General features: G+C 36.2%; 1 protein-coding gene across 5 annotated transcripts in view; it reads left to right on the plus strand.

Moving 5' to 3' along the window:
- The window catches only part of FUT8 (fucosyltransferase 8), a 275,062-nt gene that overhangs the window by 81,840 nt on the left and 172,495 nt on the right, over window positions 1-20,727 (plus strand). Inside the window, exon 1 of one of the 5 annotated variants that reach the window (XM_070594012.1) lies at window positions 823-952. The exons of 3 other annotated variants lie outside the window; for them this stretch is intronic. The gene's annotated coding sequence lies outside the window, so the exon portion shown is untranslated. Of the gene's footprint in view, window positions 1-822; window positions 953-18,805; window positions 19,025-20,727 lie in introns of those variants that run through there. One more of the 5 variants, XM_070594011.1, reaches the window with a different exon arrangement.

The following is a 20,727-nucleotide window of genomic DNA, read 5'->3' on the forward strand; positions in this document are numbered from 1 at the left end:
TGTTGACTTGACCTCTTTATCATTATATAGTGACGTTCTTTGTCTCTTATTAGAGTCTTTGGCTGGAAGTCTATTTTGTCTGAAAAAAGTGTAGCTATCTCTGCTTTCTTTGGTTTCTGTTTGCATGGAATATCTTTTTCCATCCCTTTACTTTCCGTCTGTGTATGTCCTTAAAGTGAGTCTCTTTTAGGCAGCATGTAGTTGGGTATTGTTTTTTTATGCATTTAGCCACTCTGTCTTTTGATTGGAGAACTTAGTTCACTTACATTTAAAGTAATTATTGATAGATATAGACTTACTATTGCCATTTTGCAAACTGTTTTCTGGCTGTTGTATAATGCCTTTGTTTCCTTTCTTTTCTTTGTCTCTTCCTTTGTGATTTGATGATTTTCTGTACTAGTATGGTTAGCTTCCTTTCTCTTTATCTTTTGTGTATCTATTTCAGGTTTTTGCTTTGTGGTTACCATGAGGCTTGTATAAAAACATCTTATATTTGTAACAGTCTATTTTAAGTTTTTAAATAAATTATGTACAAATGCATCCTAAAGCTCTATATTTTTACTCTACTCCTGCACATTTTATGTTTTTGATGTCATAATTTACATCTTTTTACCTTGGGTATCCATTAACAATTGATTGTAATTATAGTTATTTTTAACTACTTTTGTCTTTTAACCGTCATACAGGATTTATAAGTGATTTATCCCCTTCCATTAAAAATCAGCTTAACCTGAATTTAACTATGTTTTTACCTTTACCTATGAGATTTATACTTTAATGTATTTTCCTGTTACTAATTAGTGCCCTTTTGTTGCAGGTTGCAGAAGTGTCGTTAACATTTCTTGGAAGACTGTTGTAGTGTTGTTGAACTCCTTCAGTTTTTGCTTGCCTGGAAAGCTTATCATCTCTTCTTCAGTTCTGAAGGACAGCTTTGCAGGAGAGAATATTCTTGGTTGACGGTTTTTTTTCTTTCAGCACTTTGAATATATCATGCCACTCCTTTTTGCCCTGCAAAAATTGTTCAGATTTTGCTGAAAAATCTGATAATCTTATGGAGGTTCCGTTTTTCATAACATATTGTTTTTGTCTTGCTGCTTTTAAGATTCTGTCCTTGTCTTTAACTTTTGACAGTTTAATTGTAGTGTCTCCATTTGGATTCATTTTATTTGAAAATCTCTGGGCTTCCTGAATCTAGATGTCTGTTTCTTTCCCCAGATTAAGGAAATTTTTAGCTATTTTTTCTTCAAATAAGATTTCTGCCCCCTTCTCTCTGTCTGTTCTCCTTCTGGCACCCCTTTAATGTGTATATTAGTCTGTGTAACGGTGTCTCCTAATTTCCTTAAGTATATTCACTTTTTTTCATTCTTTTTTCTTATTGCATCTCTGATTGGATGAAATCCACTCTCTTGTCTTCAAGTTTGCTGTTCCTTTCTTCTGCTTGATCTTGTCTACTGTTGAATCCCTCTGTTGAAGTTTTCAGTTCACTTATTGTGTTGTTCAGTTCTGTGATTTCTGTTTGGTACTTTCTTATATTTTTTATCTATTTGTTGAAATTCTTTCTTTGCTCTTGCATTGTTCTCTTGATCTCAGTGAGTATATTTATGACCATTATTTTGAACTCTTTTATCAGGTAATCACTTATCTCCATTTTATTAAGCTCTGTTTCTGGAATTTTATCTTGTTCTTTTGTTTGGAACATATTTCTTTATTTCTTCATTTTCTGTGACTCTGTGTTGGTTCCTGTGCATTAGATAAAGCAGCTGCTTCTCCCATTCTTGATGGAGTGGTCTCAGCAGATGATGAATCTTATCATTCAGCTTGGCACTAGCTCTTGGTTGTCTCTCAAGCCTTTGTGATTGTCTAAGCTCCCTCCCTTGTGGCTCCCAATAGTTGAAGGTGTGCCAAGACCTGGCAGTGTCCCAAAGGGGAGGGTCAGTTAGTACCAATATGCAGGGTGAATGGAAGTTGGACCTTCAGGTAGCAGCTTTTTTTTAAAGATTTTATTTTTTCCTTTTTCTCCCCAAAGCCCCCCCCGGTACATAGTTGTGTATTCTTCGTTGTGGGTTCTTCTAGTTGTGGCATGTGGGATGCTGCCTCAGCATGGTCTGATGAGCAGTGCCACGTCCGCGCCCAGGATTCGAACCAACGAAACACTGGGCCGCCTGCAGTGGAGCGCGCGAACTTAACCACTCGGCCACGGGGCCAGCCCCCTTCAGGTAGCAGCTTTTAAAGTGTGCAAGTAGATGTTTTTCAGGGAAAGACTGGGATATTAGTGTTTCTGTCTCTTCCCTCTGTGCTGTGCCCTGGGGGTTAGCTGCTTAAGAACCATTTTTTTGTTTTCTGCTGTCTTGTGGGTCCTGTGATCAAAAGCTCGACTTGCTACTAGACCCAGGCAATCAAGAGATACATCCCTTGAGTGGCAGATGCAATAGTCAGGATGCCAGGTGTGTGTACAAGCTTCTTCTAGGGAGATATTCATGATTTGGAGTGATCTACAGGGAGAATGCAGAGACAGTGTCTGCTGGCTTCCCAGTCTCCAGGGAGGATTGATGTCTGTCCCTAGATGTGTGCTGAATTAGAAGCCTGACCCTTAGGCCGCAGCTTTTAAAGTATATAAATAGGTCTCTTTCAGTGAATGACTGGGAGATGGGCATTTCTGTCTGCTGGCTCTGTTTTTGTATCTCTCTGGGGAGATAGCCAGTTAAGAACTATTTCTTTCTTTGCTATAATCCTGCTGAACCTGCCAGTGCAAGCCCTGAAGGTCGCTAGAGCCAGGCTATCAAGGGGTTTGTCCTTGGGTGGCAGCCACAAAAGCCAGGCACTAGGCCAGGCACCAGACATGTGCACAAACTCCTTTCAGGGAGATACAAACAACTTGAAGCTGGGCAGAAACAGAATGTGAATATGGTGCCCACTGGCCTTCCTGGTCTGCATAGAGGTTTGTAGTTGGCTCATAGATGTGTGGTAAATATGAAGCGTGTCACTTAGGCTACAGCTTTTAAGCTATGTAAATAGGCATCTTTCAAGGAAAGACTGGGAGATGGGCGTTTCTGTCTGCTGCCTCTGTGCTGAGCCCTGGGGGGATAGCCACAGTGAGTCCTTACCAGTTCGCCAAGAAGTGTTTCTTTGCCGTAGTCTTGTGGATCTCTTGTATACAAGCCCCACTGGCTCTCAGAACTAGGTGTTTTGGGAACCTATTCCGCAGATGGAAGTCTTAAAAATTGGGGTGCTAGATGTTGGGTCCAAAACCTTCACTCTTCATGAAGAAGCTATAATTGTGAATTCCCTCCCATGTATGTATGTCGCTGTATTGGGAGTGGGGTTTATGGTGAGAGTATGTCTCAGTCTCTCCTACCCATTTGATGTAGGTTTTTTCTCATTTGCCCTATGTGTAGTAGTCACTCAGCTAGTTTCTGGATTTCCTTCAGAGGGACTTATTCTGTGTTTAGCTGTAGATTCAGTGTATCTGTGTGAGGAGGTGAATTCACGAGCCTCCTATGTCACCAGTTTGGACCAGAATTGGATTTGTGATTTTTAAATAATTGTCCCTTTGAATGAATAACTAACTGGAGAATTAACTAAAATGCTGATCATATATAAAATATAACACAAAAATGAGTCTTAGAATGCATATGACTTCATTTGTGTTGGTGCGTGATGTAACTTTGTTTTTGGTAAATATACTGTTAAAGAATATATTTGGAATAATATCAAAAGGATTCTATGTGTTGTTTATTGATATCATACATATATGTAATTTGGGTCATAGACTTGGTTCATAGTTATATAAAATAGATGGCATGGTGAGGGAGAAGAAAGATAAAATGTGAGTTTCTGCAGAAATACCAAAGGGAAGAAGTGCGGTGTACTTTTTATTGTACTTTTTTAATGTTAAAAAATTAAAAACTCTAAAACTCAAGGAAACTAAGAAAGCTCCTTGCATTTGTGTAGCAATTCTTATCTATTAGTTGCAAAGCAAAAACAATAGAATATTAATTATATAGTAAAAATTAGCTTTTAACTGTGAAGATGTCCCGCTATCAAATTCTTTAGTTCATTAAACCTAGTTTTGGTTATTATTATTTTTAAAAAAATGTAATTGGGTAGTTCTAAGAAAAGCTTCAGAACAGCTGTATTTACAGCTGCAGATTTAGTCAAAATAGAGGTTTTTAAAGGCCCTCCCCCTCCCCTTTCGCATCTCTTTCCCTCACCCCAAATAACCCAAATTTAGTTGTAAAAGTTTTGGTGAGCTTAGGATTCCCGAAACTGGAGTACCATATGTTTAACTGCATGCAGATGTGATGATTCTACGTGGCTCTTTATTAAGGCTCCTGGAACCTTTTAGTTCTGCTGCTGCTCCATGCACAGTTAAATGATTTTTGTCAGTTTGTTTTTGTGTTGAATTTTATAGGTATATGTGCATTCCAAACACAGTTTAGTGATTTTAGTCAAGATCCAGGCTTCTGCTAAAACTACTTAGAAGAATAATAGTTTTTCAGTCTAAATTTGAGCTAATGTTGACATTATTACAAATTGACTGGAAATATCTGCAAAACCTTATATCTGTGTTTTTAAAAATATTTCTTCAAATTTTGCTCTGATAGGAAATTGCCTTTAACCTTGTCTAAAAACAAATTTGGTAAGTTTTTGGAGCAAGTTCTGTTATAATAAATCAGAAGTTAAATACACATCCATCTTAGCGCTCCCCTCACTCTCCGTTTCTGTAGCTTTATGATCTGGGGATGTGGATGCCATTCTAAGGTCTGTTTTCAGTCCTTCAGTCAGGGATTGGATATAAGGGTTATGAAGAACTGTGCTAAGAGCAAGGTTTGGGGCCAATCTCCCTGTCCTAGTTAATTACTATCTCTTTTGCAGATGCTAATTATGCTGATTATCTATCAGGGCTATAATAACGTAACTGGGATCCTAACCATAATTTTACAGTGTTACCTTCCCAGAGTTTGGTTCAAAATGTTCCCAATTGAACTCTCTCCCCAATCGGGAGAGACCTGAGGAAGGGTCTCTTGCCCTTCCTCTGACAGTTGTAGTGATTTGCTGTTGAATCACACAGAGAGAAATTGAAAGAGACTTCTGCCAAAGCTAACAACCGAACACTCAGATAGAGAAGCAAATGAAACATGCCTGTGTGTTCATAGCACCATGTTCAAAGGGATAAGGGTACAAAGATGTATGATTCTCACCTTCCAGTGCAGTGGGTAGAAAAGGTGCAAATATGTGCATTAAAATAATAAATCAACTTTTAGAGGGTTCATAAACTTGGATTTAAATACCCAGACTCAGGAACTCTTTAGATCTAGACCAACTTTCTTATTATTATACATGAGGAAACAGATTCAGAGAAGTCTAGTGAATTACCTTGAGTCATTGATTAAACAGGAGATTTATAGGGCGCTCTAAATATGAACTCAGGAGTAACAATGAGTAGCAAGTTAACTTTGCTTTTATAATCTTGGATGTTAGCTAACATTGATTGATTGCTCATTGTAGATACTTTTCTAGAGAAACTGCCGGTTCTTTTCTCACACGAGTCTAGTGAGATTATCAACAGATTGTGGATTTATATAGTAGGTTATTTTTAGAGAGGGTAAAATTGAACAAAAGCCATGATAGAGAATACTGGTGAATTCAAATGAATAGTAAAACACATTCGTTAAGACAGAATAAGGAAACTGTATTTACAAGATTGCATAGCTTTCAAAACCTACATTGGTTTATAGGTGTGAGGGAAGATAGCAGGTAAAATTTGAGATGGAGTATAATTGTGATGATGAAGTTACAACTAGTTATGTGAGGATAAAGGAAGAAACTTAACAGAAAGAAACTTTTAGGAAGGAAAATAAAACTTTGAGACTTTAATAAGATAGGAAAAGTGAAACGTGAAAAGCAATTTAATTTTATTTAGGAATGGCCATACCTTTATCTCATTATCAAAACTTTTCATCACTGTCTTCTTTCGTCGTCTTCCTTCCCTTACGGGTTCTCTCTGAGAAAGATTCTAGTGTGCTATAATGTGATATAGTGCAGCTGGCTTTGTTACTTTTGACCAGCATAGTTTTAGACTAAAAGTTTGCTTATTAAGACATACAAAAGCAAATAATTTTGAATTACTTAGACTTCTAAGCTTCAGTTACTTCACAAAAAATGAGTCTATGTCTTTGATGTGACTGTAGGATTGTTGGGACAATCAAATGAAATCACGTAAAAGTGTTTTAAAAACTGAAGACTTCACAAAGATAAATAATACTGTTTTTGTATTATAACTATGGCTTCAATCCAGCATGACAAATATTTGAGTATCTAGTATGTTAGAATCAGGGTTGTAGATTTTTGAATTCAGGAAGATAGAGTCTTTGCCTTTAAGATACTTTCTGTCTAATTTAGGGAAGAAGGAAATAAAACATATAATGCAAATGTCTACAGGATTTGAAAGAACATGGAAAGGGATTGAGAGGTTCAGCTGACCTAGATTTTGGCTTAAGTTAAAGAGTTACCCACCTGAATCTGCTCTAAGTCCATGAGACTTGGTATGCTGCAAGTGACGAAGTGAGCATTTTGGCCTTTCATGTATATCTTCTGCTTTTTGAGCTTTTAGGTAAGAGTGGACAGATTTTTAACTTGAGTTGCCGTGTGGTGAAAGTCTAAACTTGGGCTGTCCAATAGCTGCAGATAGGAGCTCGTTGATTTTTTTGGTGTACAGATATGAGTCAGTAGCTGAGTCAAAGTGCCACAAAGAATGTACAGTTTTTAGATTTGATGAGTATTGTCAATTAGATAGGTTCCAGATTTTAACGTCTGGGTTGGATACCTTCACGGGGGCTTGGAGGATTAAAGGGGGACTTTAGGAACATCTATTCCAAGCCCCTTGACGATACCTTTTACAGTGTCCCAGAATTAGCTTGAGTGTTTCTCACAGTGAGGAATCTTTCTGTTATGTGAGGCAGTACACAACACTTACGGGCCGTTGTGTTTGGAGTTCTTTGTTTTTGTGAGCCCCAAATGGCTTCCCTCTCCATCCGTTGTTTTGTATTCTTTACATTTTGTTGGATATGCTACAGGCTTGGCTGAGGAGAGAACCTGTTGATGGGGCAGGACTAGAAAGAAGAGAATGATGGGTTCTGGAAGCTGGAGGAAAAGGAAATAATGATAACAATAACAGCTGATACTTAGGCGCACTGATGTTCCAGGTGCTGTTTTAAATGCTTTTCGTGTTTTGTCTCACAACAATCTATGGTATTGATATTTTAATATTAAAAATTAGTTGTAGGTTAATTTAATATTAAATCATTGCTTAATAGTATTTACCCTTGTTGCAGATGAGAAAAGTGAGCCATCGTGCCTTACACAGTGGGAGGCGCAGGGTTCATGCTAGGGCTGTTTGATTCTAGAGACTAAGCTCTTAATATATTGCTTATTAGAGATACCAGAGGCATCTTTAGGAAAAATTCTCTGCCTCTTTTTCTCAAAGTGTGATAAGTGTTAGAGATAAAAAATGAATATTTTAAGACTGGTAATTTGGGTGGAGTTGGGGAGGTGAAATACAGAATTTATTCAACGTTTTAAGATTTAATGAAGGCATCAGAAAGGAACCTGAATATAATCGACTTTGCAAATGAGGGGGAAAGGGAATTTTAGTTAGGCTATTGTAATGACTAGATTTTATGATGCTGTATAAGCATGAAAGCTTGATATAGGAATAGTTTAGTAAGAGCTTTAGTAGAAGTACTAGTTTATACCAGCATTGTCCAATAGAAATATAATCTGGACCATGCATGTAATTTAAAATTTTCTGGTAGCCACATTAAATAAGATAAAAAGAAACAGATGAAATTAGTTTTAATAATATATTTTATTTAACCTAATATATTCAAAATATTATTTCAACAATTAATATATAAATATCAGTGAAATATTTTACCTTATTTTATTCCTATAAGTCTTTGAAATCAGTATGTAGTTTACCTTTATAGCATTTCTTAGTTGAAACTAGCCGTGTTTCACATGCTCAGTGACCACATTTGGCTACTGACTACCTTACTAGACAGTGCATTTATATACTATTAGAAGATAAAAGATTGCTGTTGCTATGTTCATAAAAAATTTCTGATCGAATTACAAATAGATGGCGTATTCTCCCTCTGTGTAGAGCAGACAAGGAGTGGAGGGAAATTTGGGGCTGAAAGGCACCACTAATCAGTTATGTCCAGAGAATCTGCTCAGGAGTGGAACGTATTTCTTAGTAAGAAGAGGTGGGGAAAGCTTTACCAAGTGTTTAGGCTTCCTGCTATTTGAGGTTCTGTGGGTGTAATTTGGTTAGAGGGACTACCGTGGGACTCTAAAAGAATTTCTGCTATCATATTAGTTCTGGGCTCTGGTTTTATAGAAAGAGCACATAGCTTTTTCTGTAGATAGAGCTCTGGAGGAGAAGGACACAATTTTTACTCTTGAAACATGATGTTTGTTGGTTCAGGGACTCTGTGCCTCTGTCTAGAACCCTTTACAACCTCACTGGTTTACTTTTTGTGGGATTTAATATGTTTAAGGTTATATTCCTCAGGCAGGAATTTCTAAAACATGCTTTTCCCTAAAAAAAAAAAAATACTAGTTAAATAAACATATCACATAAAAAAAAGACAATATATTTTTCCTAACCATGAAAGTGCAATATGCATTCTGTGTAAAAATTTAGATAATGGAGATACCTATGTTTACATGTTTAATGAGCAGATCTCCAGCAGAAGGACGTGTTTTCACTTTGGCTTCCTCCTGCTGTACTGGGGTTCCTTGGGCAGGACCACTCCAGTAAATCAGAGCCTCTCTGGTTTGTAGTGGACAGGTAGTGAAGATTTTATTTCCTTTAAAGAGAGAGCAAACAAGTAGGAGGTATGTGTTCTTCCTGGCTGAGTTATATTTGTATATTGTTCTGTATTATGTATCATATTTTATTTGGCTAAGAGCCTAATTTTAATGAATTGAATTAAAAATCTTCTTAGAGAGTTATCTGTAAAACTGTAGGATTTGTAAAACTAAATAACAGCTATAGGACTTCTGTGAACTTGTCGAGAGGTACCAGGTTAAAATATAAATTCTGCTCGATACAATTTAACAAAATAGAATGCACGTTTATCATTACTAGTTTTCATTTTCTGAGTTTGTAGTTTTTGTGGTATGCTGATGTTATCAGTGTATAAAGACAATCTTTTTTTGCCACAGCTAATTGTGTTTTATTCGATGTGAATGAAGTCTTGGTTGAAGTGGGGGTAAGGCAGCTTTGTAGAAACCAATGCTTACCATTTTGGGAATGGATGGTGGGAATAGGCAAGCTAGAAATATACTTGGAAGAAAGAAAACAGTAGCCACTTGGGAGGAACGTGATATGAGAAGAAAAACAGATGTTGTGAGAAAAGTTACAGTGTTTTAAAAAATAAATGATTCATACACAAAACTTAGTCATTAGGGACATAATTAGATTTTACAAAATTAGCAGAAAACATCATGTTAGAGAACTTTGAATTTCATATTTGTTATATTCATATTTTGTGTTGATGAAATATAAAAAAAATCTCTTAGTTGTTTTGAATTGACCCCCTTGTGGCTTCTTAGAGTCTTAACTAAAGATCACAGTCCTTAGATGTGGAAAGTCAGGAGACTGAGTTTGTAATGTTTTTGAGTTAAACAGCTAACACTGACTGACTTTAGACTAGATTTCATTAACCTGTCTGTTTGACCCTTGTCATACTGACACTTGTCATATTGACCCTTGTCATGGAGTTGTTATTAGTTTATAATTCTAAAGTGCTGTGAAAATATTAAACACTCTTTAAATATTGTATTTATTAGAACATTCCTTAATACAAAGTAGCTCATTCATTAACCCATACTTAATTTTTTTATAATTACCTGTCCTTAGCTATGCTTCATAGTCCTATGCCTGTCCTTCTTTAATTCTTAGTCATATAGGAACATTTGTGAAAGTGTGCCCGGTCCGTGACTGGCTTGGGGATGACTCAGGAAGATTCTTGTAAAGGGTGGTTATAACTGTGGAATGATTTTGTACCCACTCTTGTTGCCCTGCTGCTTCAGGAAGTTAGCCCAGGTTAAAGGGTTCAGATTTTGGAGTTAATATGGACCATCTTAAATCCTGTCTTTGCTACTTAACCGTCCCTGGGCGAGTTACTTGCCCAGGCACGTTTTTAAACCTTAGTTTTCTGAACTGCAGCTTGGAAATAATAGCAACCACCTCTTAGGGTCATTATGAGGACTCCTACAAAATAATGTCTCAGGGATAGCAGCTTACTGCCTTTTTTTTTTTTTTTTTAAATATATAAAGACAGCTTTTTAGGGTGGTTTTAGGTTCACGGCAAAATTGAGGGGAAAATACAGAGATTTCCCATATACCCCCTGGCTCCATATATGCATAGCCTCCTCCATTATCAGTACTCCCCCCAGAGTGGTACATTTGTTACAAGTGATGAACCTACATTGACACATCATAATCACCCAGAGTCCATAGTTTACCTTGGGGTTCACTCTTGGTGGTGTACATTCTATGGGTTTGGACAAATGTATAATAACATATATCTATCATTAAAATACCGTACAGAGTATTTTCACTGCCCTAAAAATCCTCTGTGCCTATTCATCTCTCCCCCTCAACTTCCAGTCCTGGACAAGCCCTGCTCTTTTTCTGTCTCCATAGTTTTCCCTTGTTCAGAATGTCATACAGTTGGAATCACATAGTATGTAGCCTTCTCAGATTGGCTTCTTTCACTTTAAGGTCCTCCTTGTCTTTTCATGGCTTGATAGCTCATTCGGTTTTAACACTGCATAATATTCCATTGTCTGGATGTGTCAAAGATTACCTATCTGTTCACCTATGGAAGGATATCTTGGTTGCTTCCCAAGTTTTGGCAGTTATGAAGAAAGCTACCATAAACCTCCATGTGCAGGTTTTTGTGTGGACATTTGTTTTCAACTAGCAGCTACTTTTATTGAGCATTCATTTGTTTTAGCCAGACACTGTGTTACGTACTTTACATGCAGTGTATCATTTTATTCTTATGTATATAATAGATGATGTAAAGTTCATGGCCCACAGTGACATATGTCCAGTAATTGGCTGCTATTATTTTTTCTCTGCGTTAGTTCCAAGCTTGTAGTTTAATCAGAAATTGAAGCTGTTGGGGCTGGCCCCGTGGCCAAGTGGTTAAGTTCGCGTGCTCCGCTTCAGAGGCCCAGGGTTTCACCGGTTTGGATCCTGGGTGCAGACATGGCACTGCTCATCAGGCCATGCTGAGGTGGCATCCCACATGCCACAACTAGAGGGACCCACAACTAAGAACATACAACTATGTACCAGGGGGCTTTGTGGAGAAAAAGGAAAAGTAAAAAAATCTTAAAAAAAAAAAATTGAAGCTTTTAAGATGAGAGACAGGAGTGGGCATTCTGATCAGAACTAAAGGACTTATTGGGAAGTTGACAGTGGTTTGAAGCTGAAGTATATATTAAAGTTGCAGTTCAGGTATAATCTGCATGGTAATCACTTAGGAAGCTTACTAAAATGTAGGGTTTTGGGTTTATCCTCAGAATCTCAGACTTGATGAATCAGAATCTCTGGTCATGGACCCCAGAATTCTACAATTTTATGAGTTTAAATATACTTCTGATTCACTATGAAGTTTGAAAATCATCTTTTAAATGTATTCTTCCTGATGATTCAAAAATGATTCTGGTGATTTTTAGTTATTTTTCTTTGTTATAATAAACTTTCTACTTTATTGATGATGAAGTGGTAAATCTCATTTAAGTTTTTCACATGATATATAATAATATGATTTTTCTATGTTATGAGAGTAGGAGGAGTGGTGATATTTATTCATTCAGTTAGTATTTGGTAAATACCACTTATTTGAGGTATATTTTAATTTTTTTATAAGTATATCATTTTACTTTATTCTTAAAACTGTGAAGATAGGTGGAGAGGCGTAGAGAGTGGTTTTCTGTTGCTGACTAGAAGGAAAAGATAACCATAAATAATTTACATAACTAATATGAATAATTAAAACCTGATGGAAATTTTCAAGGAGTTTTGGTATGGGTCATTTTGTTAGTCATATTAGTTAATGAAAGAGTCATATCAGGAATGCTCCACTTCTGTGTTTTTTTGACAGTTGCCTTGCCTCCTAAGAACACTCTTGGGTTTTGTCTATGTTGGCTTCTTGGGAAGTCTGACTCCACTCTTTGGAAAATCAAACTGCGTCCCACAGGGCTTCACATGGACCTTAGCTTTTTAGATTCTTCGGGTAAAACCTCACCCAAAGGAACCGATGCATCGCTTCAAGTCATAATTTTAAGCTTAGGTGTTTAGAGGCTACATTTCAGTGAATCTTTGCATTGGTATTTTTAGCCCCCAAATCTTTCTTGCTTCAGCATTCACCTTATTAACTCCTAGAAGTTGTTTAAACAACTCTACTTTTAATCTATAGATTTTTTAATATCTGTAGTTTTGTTCATTCTCAGAAACTAGGTCACCAGGGCTTTGTCATTGTTAATGAAAAAGGTACACGTTTTTTCTTTAGGAATATGCTTGGACTGAATGAAGCTAACACATCGTAGAAATTGTTGCTCTGTTTTAAGTGCTCATAAGATATAATTTTGCATATTTTAAACTCAGTCTATTTGCTAGTACAATATTATTATTTATCTCTGGGAACTTTGGCTGTTCTATTGTGCTATTTAGAATTCACGTGAATTATTAAAACTTTCTAGTAGGCCTTTTCCTGACAGCCTCTGTCTGACCTCTCCTTTAAAAGTCTTCAACATTTAAAAAAATTTGGGTCTTAGCGGGACTGGAATTTTTGCATGTAATGACAGACGCAGAGAGTAGACTTTTTTAGAAGGAACAGTAGGGTACAGAAGAGGAGAAAAATCAGACTAAATTTACATCTTGCCTGTTCCATTGTGAAAAATAATCATAGCCTTATGTACTTTACTTTTCTGAGGGTCATTGTGGTAGTAGTAGGGGCAGTTGTAGGGGTGGACAAGGAGGCATGTAAGGGGAATAGGTCTCCTAACAAGGGGTTTCAAGTATTTTCCAAATGTAGATAACAAAGTGATTATTACTAAAAATTTTTCTTCCATAGGTATGTGTATCACTCACCCCAAAATAATGACAATATTGGTGTTATAAGTAACCTCCTGAGTTACTGTCTTGTGTGTCATGCTCCTCTCTGTTTTAAGCTTGGGCCACAGACCTGTAACAATATTGATGTAATAATATCATTACTATAACTCTGTTGATTTTTTTTTAACAGAGAAAAGCACACTGATTTTTTCCTTTACTCTTACAGTGTTTTTATTACCGATAATTATACTTTCCTCCTGAATTATTTCAGAACATTTTGGGATGGTATTGGCACACATACTGTTATTTCGTGGTTAAGAGTATAAGCGCTTAAACAGGATTATTTGGGTTCAGTTCTCAGCTCTGCCACTTACTAGTTATGTGACCTGGGGCAGGTGTTAGTTATTTTATATAACTCTTGCCTCAGTTTTCTTAGTAAAACAGATTATAAAATTATCCACTTTATAGACATGTGTTGAGGATTAAATCATTTTGTAAAGAACAATGCCTGCAATTAGTACAGGCTGAATAAATATTAGTTTTTATTAAATAATAGTTATTATTCACTCAGTAAAAGAGTATTCTCAGTAAACTCTAATAGACTTTAAGAGTAAAAACATTTCATATTTAAAACTTTAGAAAAATTCAACTTGGTCATTTTTAGGGACACGCACACACACAGTTACACTCATACCTTTTCAAACCATTATAGAACAGTGTTTTCCAAACTTTAATGTGCATACAGATTGCTCAGGGACCTTGTTAACATGTAGATTCTTACTCAGTAGTTGGGGAATAGGCCTGAGATGCTGCCTTTCTGACAAGTTCCACGGGTAGTCTGGATGTAGCTAGTCCTCTGACTATACCTTGAGTATTAAAGTTACAGGATGTTCCATTAAGTGGTTCTCAGATCCCTCTGTCAGTGCATTATAAACACTTGGGTGTCTTTTGTTTTTGTTTTTTTAAAAATATACCTAGGCTCTATCTCAGACCAGTTAAATCAGATCTCTGGCATTAGTGTTCTGGGCATCATGATCATCATCATCATTATTATTTTTGTAAAAAATATTCTAGGTCATTCTAATGTGTAAACAGAATAAGAGCTACTTTAGTGATTTTAAGGAGAGTCAGTAAGCTAAGAAGCTCCATTTTATGTCTTCATTTACTTTATCTTCTGTTATTTTAAGCATCTGTAGGGATGATGAAGCACAGCTGGTCAGAACTCTTAAACTGAGAGTCAGCTAATATGTTGTCTTGAAGTTTTCTTTTCACTAGATTTGACTAAAAAGTTTGAGCCTTTCCTCATGGATCCTGTTTTCTGCTGCTTTCATCATTTTTGTAATCTCCTTTGGACTCTCCTTAATTTCTCAGCAGCTTCCTGAAAGTATAGTAACTCACACTCAGTATAAAACTGCTTTAACGAAACGAAACAGTGGCAGAGGCAGAAGAACAAAGTTCCTTCCACTTCTTAAATTCTGTGATTTTTATTATTTAAAGTGGAAAACTTATATTTGTTTCAGATTTTTTATTGGCCTTTTCTTTGTGTTTTTGGGGGCTAAAATGTGTTTTCTACCATGATATTTCTTTTAATGTATTACTTTCTTAGGTTATGTTCCCCCTTCTTTCTTTCTCACTGTACTTCTTGCATCCATTTCCCATCTTGTACCTTGTTTTGGGGAGAGGCATTTTCCCCAGGGACTGTCATGGACTATCATGTTTTGGGAGAATAGTTTTCCAAAGTGATCAAGATCATGCCTAATTTTATTCCATCTAGCCGTGATGTATCAGTTAGAATCTGGACAGGGAAATAATCTACACTAGTGATTTCTGCCACGAAAATTTAATATAGGTAATGGGTTACGCAGGTGTTGGAGGGTGGAAAAAGCAAAAGGGAAACACTAGAGTACCACAGCGGCAATAGCTGCCGAAAGCAGCAACCATCCACAGGGCTGCGGGAACAAAGAAGAGCTTGGAGTGGAGCTGGGGCTCAAAACCTCTGCGGGGGCTGCTGCTTCGCTGTTGCTGGTATTTCTGAGGGGTACTTCTGAGAGTGCCCATAAAAACTGGTGACTGTCACCAATTGCTGCTGCTGGAGTGGAAGGCTCATGCTGGGGCAGTGCTGACTGGCAAAGGCAAGTTTCTCCTTCTAGTGCCCTTATTGGCAGTATGAGGAAGCTAGCCGGCAAAAGAGAAAAGTAGTTTCCAGAGTTCTATTTTCAGCATTACTGAACTGAGTATTAAAGGGTGGATTTGAGCTGAGAGACAATAGCTGAATAACCAGTACATATAGCTTTCTCTTTTGGTTACACGATGGCATAGGCTTTTGGTCTGTTTGTCTCTTTCTTAGCCACTGGAACCCCACCTGCTGTTAGTGTCTAGGATTTGGAGTGAAAGGAGTTGTTATTATTGTTTTTAAATTAACTTGTCTAGTTAATGCGATATGGAGGCATGAGACATGACTGCTTGCTCCAAGATAACCGTCACAGCCGTTCTTTTATTGGGACCTGAGATTTAATCATTAGATATTCATTTCTTTGGCTCTCGATGGGTTTCTGTTTTTCAAGATCTCTTATATAAAGTGCAAAAATTGTGACGGGAATAATGATGCTAGAAACCAGAGGTTAAAAATAGGTTGCTTATTGGCGAAACCAATCTTTGAACAGAAGGTTATACCTTCTCTCTCATTCTGATATTCTTCCTGCAGAGCTTCTCAAATTTTAATGTGTATGTGAATTATTTGGGAGTCTTGTTAAAGTGCAGATTCTGATCAGTATGTCCCTGGATAGGACCTGAGATTCTACATTTCTAACAAGCTTCCAGGGGAGGCCGAAGCTACTGGTTCCTATATCAGACTTTTCTTCTCCCTTCCCTGGCTTGAGAGCCGCTGTTCTGGCTTGGATCCTATGTTAGACCTGGTTTTGAGTGGTTGAATGGTGAGTGATTATAAAGTAAGAGTTCTTGCAAGCCTGCCTAGCTGTCTAGAAATATTTTGAGCAACCTTAGAGGTATTTACGCTGTTTCTTTCCAGGTGGGACCAGAAGGGCATATACCTCTGAATAGGTTGACTTTTCTTCCATAATTTTGACGTTGCTCTGGATGCAGAGGCATGCCCATCATTTGTAAGTTTTTCTGGGACATCTGAGGTTTTTCAGTAATTGTGTACGTGTTTAAGGTAAACTGACTATTGAGAGCTAGGATAGGAGGATAATTAGCATATTCACACATCATATATCTTGCCTTCATTAAAGCCATTATTCTTGATTAAATAGGGCTATCTATGGATTTCAAAAATTGCATTTGGTTTGAATTTCATACTAATTGCATTTCCCCACTTTGACACTTTGATGTACTTAAACTTGTCATCAAAGCATAGGGTCTTGCCTTGAGCCAAATAAATGCTAGTCTATCTTAATGGAACTTTGACTACAACCCAAATTTATGAAGTTTGTTAGTTACTCTTTACATTTAGATTTTACTTCACCAAGGTATACCTGATAGCATGAATAAAAAGTTAATCTTTTATTCAGTTGCCATCTTTCAAGATTTTGTTTCTGTCCCCCCTCCCCCCCATTCTCAGATCTTTCTTTTTGTCTTTACAGAACTAGATTTCCAAAGAGTCTAGGTACTTTCTTTTTGTCTGTCGGTGCTTTATATCAATGTTACCCTTAAATTTTGAATTCAGGCTACAGATAAGAGAAATAATTGGTCTCTTTATCAGTTGAGGTAAAAGAGTTAAAATGAAAGTTAAGAATTCAGGGGATTCCTACAGAAAAGAAAGGTGAAAAAAGCTCAATTTTAAGATCCTAAACAAAGCATTTTGATTGGCGGACAGAGACCCTTGCATGCACACAAACATCCATATTTGAATATTTATAGACGATAATCTGTCAAAATTACTGTTATTTTAATTTGCCAAGCTTGGTTGATTGCTGCAGTTGGATGTCAGTTGAATTCTAGATGAGGAACTGTAAATGTGATCTGGTATGGAACATGCTTTTTGTCCTTGAAACTGTTTGAGTATTCCTGCCCCGCCTCCTATCTTTTTTTTCAATAGGGCCTTTTTGTATTAGTTGAACTTTCATGTTCTTTTCTATGAAAAAAAATAATAAGAGTGATAGTGGTAAATATTAAAACTTATTTTAGTTAAAAAAAAATCTGTTCACATTTAGTGATCAGGAATTGTTTAAATAGTTTTAACTATTTGTCCACCCTTTACTTCAAAGGTGCCATCGCTGGAGAGTTCAAACCTAGGGATGTATATCTCATTTGAATGGCCTATGAGGTTGTATGTGAGATGTGTTTTATGTTAACAACAAAGAAAATGTATAATTGCAGATAATTAATGTTACCACTTTCTTTTGTCTCCTTTTGAACAGTTGATAATTTTAGTGACCCAGATTCAAGCAATAGTATCTTTCTTTGGAATATCATGTGATTTTGTTAGCTTCTTATGTTCTAGGGGAAGGAAGATAAGCCATTTTTCACAGTTAATATTGAAATAACTTTGTTAATAAATCAAATTTTTCTCCTTTTAAAGTTAGGAAACCTTTTCTCTTTAGGTGGTGTCCCCTCACCCAAAAACACTGTCCTATTTATTGATGCTGTATCACCAGTCCTCAAAAGATTTCACTGGGACTACATTATTTCAGCCCTAGAAATGACATGGTAACTTTCTAAAAATTGTATGACTTTTGGAGCAGGACTGCATTCTGTCTTTTGTCTATTCTCAAATCATTTCCCCAAGGATGTCTCCCTAATTCCTCATTATCCTCCTAGGAAAATTGTTTGTCCAACTCTGTAGCTATCCTCTGGCTGAAGAGCAAGGTTATTAATAATTCCTTAAGATGTTACCTAATCTCCTAATTTTTGTAATGGCTCACCATCTGTTCACTGTATAAAGGGCTGAGAAATGTCTCTTGTACCTAATGCATCACAGATGTGGAAATAATTAAAATAACATTTACATATATGTAAAGTGAAGATACTGCCAATATGTTCCCCTGGGTTTGAGCTGGATAATTCTTCGTTGTGGATACAATTTGTATGTATGTAAACTGGCTTTAGTGTAAATGAGCCAAAAGGTGGAAGGATGAACTCCATATATATCTCAAGGTTCTTTCCAGGTTTATGATTCTAATTTAATCCCTATAGTGCCTAGATTTCCCAAATGAAAGAAGACAGCTTGTCTAAAGGTTTCTCAACAGATCTATTTCATAGTAATTTTAAAGACCAAAATTTGATCGGAATAAAAACATTTTGGTATGTTTTTGTGCCTCAATGTTTTTTTTTCCTTCCCTCAGAGTATTATTCCTGGAAAAGCAAAATAAATCTTATGAATTCAGTCATAATTTTGCAGTTTAATTGGAGTTTTAGGATTTTTCTGGTGTGCCAGCTAGACATTTTGGAGAGTGTTCCTAGTCTTTTTTTCCACTGAAATGTTCAGGAGACCAGAGGAAAACACAACCAGCTGTTAGATTCCCATTTCCTTTGGATGATGTGTTGAAACTCAAAAGGAACTATGAAAATTTTAAACATAGTTGAGCAGAGGTTCCAAAAGGTAGCACTGTAATACCATTTTTTTCCTCCGTATTTATCTGCTTGGCTCCCAGTACTGAGCCTGAATTGTGAGTGGTGAAGACATTTAACAGGCTTATTACTCCATAGGGTGAAACAAATGAAAAACAGAACTAATTTCAAAGTTAAAACTTAAAAAAAAGATAATTGCAGAAGTGAAGAAGGATGAATGAACAAGGATGATCATCCACTCATTCAACACATATATGAAAGTCTACTATGAACCAGACACGCCACTGAACGCTGGAAATAAAGCAGTGGTTAAAAGAATCAGTCCCTGCAGTCTTGGAACTTAGATTGCCTAGAACAGTGAGTAGATCATAATAGACCCTTAAAAATATTTGAATAAATAAATGTGTGTATTGTGGAGAAGGATTTGGGGTAAAGGATATTTTAGTGAAGAAGTGTGGAGTGTTCTGTTCTTTGTATTAGAGATATTTCATTAAAAAAATTAGGAACCGGGGCCGGCCCCGTGGCCGAGTGGTTAAGTTCGTGCGCTCCGCTGCAGGAGGCCCAGTGTTTCTTGGTTCGAATCCTGGGCGCGGACATGGCACTGCTCATGAGGCCACGCTGAGGCGGCGTCCCACATGCCACAACTAGAAGGACCCACAACTAAAAATGTACGACTATGTACCGGAGGGCTTTGGGGAGAAAAAGGAAAAAATAAAATCTTAAAAAAAAAAAATTAGGAACAAATCAAATATCTATTAATAGGGAAAATAGTTAAGTAAGTTATGGTCATACATAGAATGTAATACACTGGATCAAAAAATAATGACATACATAGATATATATTGGCTGATGTAAAAAATGTTCTTTACCTAATGTTGAATTAAAGAAAATAGGCTATAGAATAGGATGTATGGAATGATTTCTTTAATGTAAGATTATTTACATTTATATAAAATGTCTGGAGAGATGGTGGAGAAATGGTAACAATGAATTATTCCTTGTAGGAGGTGGGTTTCCTGTGTTCTTTCCTTTATCCTTTATGTATTTCTGTGATTGTTTCTTTTGTTTTACAATGACCGTGTGCCACTATTTAAAAATAATTAATCTAATTTAAAATGTTTTTGGATAAATTGATTTTTTAACTTAATGTCTGTATCAGTAAACATAGTTGGTGGTCCATTGTCCAACCACCATGGTTGGTGGTTCGTTGTCCTGTAAATGTAAAATGTATCTACATTAAAAAATTCTGCATTTTCTTTCTGGAAGAATTTAGTTAACCAGAGGAAAATACTTACCTTTACCATTTAGCATTTACCTTGAACACTCAGAGGATATAGTTTTAAAATGATCAGTAACGTTTTTTAACGTGTTAAGGATAGGAAAATATTTAATAGTGATTTTAATTTTGTTTTATGTATACTTTGAAGAATGTCTGCATAATTAGATGATGGAAAACTGAGAAGATTCCTTAGCTTTTTTGTGTATTTGAGAACTTAGTTTGGATGTAGTTCTTAATAGATACTACATTGAACTGCATATTTTATCCTTTGCCTAGTATGACTGCTGATTTTCTTAATTACAGAAGAGAATACATGTGCTTTGGGAGTCCCGGCTATATCTGGTCAATATTCTTAGGTTTTCATAGTATAATAGGATAGATTATATTAAATAACTACTTCCTGACTATTTTCTTGCAATAGCTTGTGTTTTTATCAGGAGAAATTAATGGATTCATGGAAAGTGTTCCATCCTACACGTAGATTGTTCATAGCAAACTCATTTTGTTAGAAATACTATAGCAACTTTACTTTTTTTATCTTCTGGAAGATCATGGTGACTCTAGTTATTGGAGTTCCAAACAATATGTGATTGAAAAACCCTGACGCCAGAGCAAACAATATGTGATTGAATTAGAAAACGATGTCTAGGGTTTTTTTTTAAATCTTTTAAAATAATATTAAACAATTATTTAAATTATTATTAATTTAATTTATTATATTACTTAATAATTATTTAAATTGTTAAATGATACTGTTAACCTTTAAAGGTTAACATTGCTT

This window comes from Equus przewalskii, chromosome 25, assembly GCF_037783145.1.
Source record: "Equus przewalskii isolate Varuska chromosome 25, EquPr2, whole genome shotgun sequence".
In the NCBI taxonomy this organism is placed as follows: Eukaryota; Metazoa; Chordata; class Mammalia; order Perissodactyla; family Equidae; genus Equus; species Equus przewalskii.